The sequence below is a fragment of the Ipomoea nil genome, unplaced genomic scaffold (assembly GCF_001879475.1).
Source record: "Ipomoea nil cultivar Tokyo-kokei standard unplaced genomic scaffold, Asagao_1.1 scaffold1237, whole genome shotgun sequence".
Classification (NCBI taxonomy): Eukaryota; Viridiplantae; Streptophyta; class Magnoliopsida; order Solanales; family Convolvulaceae; genus Ipomoea; species Ipomoea nil.
In genome coordinates this window covers 559424-561202 of record NW_017617665.1, presented here as the reverse complement: position 1 = coordinate 561202, position 1779 = coordinate 559424, and the positions used below count along the sequence as shown (strand labels likewise).

At 33.6% G+C, this 1779-nt stretch overlaps 2 non-coding genes across 2 annotated transcripts; both read right to left on the bottom strand.

Moving 5' to 3' along the window:
- Positions 1-1091: 1091 nt before the first annotated feature.
- Positions 1092-1173, bottom strand: TRNAS-UGA. Its single transcript has one exon. It is a non-coding gene; the product is annotated as a tRNA-Ser (tRNA).
- A 524-nt stretch (positions 1174-1697) lies between these two features.
- On the bottom strand, positions 1698-1779 carry TRNAF-AAA. The gene has a single exon. It is a non-coding gene; the product is annotated as a tRNA-Phe (tRNA).

Genomic DNA, 1779 nt, shown 5'->3' with positions numbered 1-1779 from the left:
ATAAGACATAATTACTAATTGTTTCTAGGGCTGTTAACGAACCGAACATAAACGAACGGAGGTTGTTCGTGTTCGTTTGTTAAGGAATTTGGAGTGTTCGTGTTCGTGTTCGTTTGTTAAGGTTTTTGAAAATCCTGTTCGTGTTCGTTTGTTAAGCGTTTGTTAGTGTTCGTTAACGTTCGGGAACACGTTCACGAACGTGTTCGTTAACGTTAACGAACATGTTCGCGAACGTGTTTGTTAACGTTCGTAAATACGTTCGCAAACGTGTTCGTTAACATTAACAAACACGTTCACAAACATGTTCATTAATAAGTACGTTCACGAACATATTCATTTACGTTCATTAACACTTAATAAACAAACACCTGCACATGTTGTTGATCACAATTCGTTCGTGAACAATAAATAATCTACGTTCACGAACAATAATCAAACAAACAACACAACTACAAAACTAATATAATATAATATAATATATATGTTTGTGAACATGTTCACGAACATTATTAAACGAACACAAACGAACTTGTTCACGAACATTATTAAACAAATATAAACGAGCTTGTTCACGAACATTAGTAAACGAACACAAACGAGCTTGTTCACGATCTCTTAGCAAACGAGCTTAAAATTGTTCAAGCTCTGTTCGTTTATTAACCGAGCTCTAAATTTTGTTTGTTAATGTTCGTTTACCTTAACAAACGAACATAAACGAACGCTTACCGAACACGAACACGAGTAGTTTGTTGAAAGCTCTGTTCGCTAACACCCCTAATTGTTTCAAGTACATAATTCATAGTCTTAAGGTATAAAATTTCATAAAAAAACACAAAAAAGCTCATAACATAAAACACATACACATGCACTAGAGTTCACAGTGCACTGTGAACTCTAATCAATAGTATAAGGATGGCCAAAGTTCCAAACTTAATGTAAGTTTGTATATATGAAGCGCACAAGAAAAAATACAAATAATACTTTCTCTATCTCATTTTACCAATCATCATAATCATGATAGAGTAAAAATACAAATAATACTTTCTCTATCTCATTTTACCAATCATCATAATCATGATAGAGTAATAGTTCATGAGTAGCAGGATTCGAACCTGCAAGGATAGAGTCCACATGATTTCAAGTCATGCCCGTTAACCACTCCGGCATGCCCACAACCCACAACCATATATTCTAATTAAAAATTTATTTTCTTACTATCGAAAACAAAACTAAGCATTGATGACAAAAGTTTAAGGATCAAACAAGAAAAACAAAAACATGAGTATGTTTTTGGATTACAACTTCTCATATCTGCCCATGTGCTAAAATTAATTACTAAAGACCGTTAATATACAAACTTTTTCAAAAAATTAGACGGAGATTAAAGATTACCATTTTTTTTTTTTTTTTGTGAGGCAGATGAAAGACGGAAGGGAGTCAAGGATTCTTGCTAGCTTTATTTTGAGAATGGAACATCCAGAAGAGTGAGAATGGAGGTTCAGGAGTTCCTTGAGTTTAAAAATGAAACGAAGTGTGTAGAAGACTAAAACAATGTTAGATACATCGTGTCCTAATTAAGGTTTGCAAAATTAGGGTTTCAGGCACCAGAAGCTTCTTAAATCAACTAGGGGTGGATGATTAATTACGGATAAATTAAGGAAAAAAATAATTTCTTATTATAATGAAAATTACATATTCGTGAGTAACAGGATTTGAACCTGTGCAGGCAAAGTCCACATGATTTTTAGTCATGCCTGATAACCACTCCAGCACACCCAC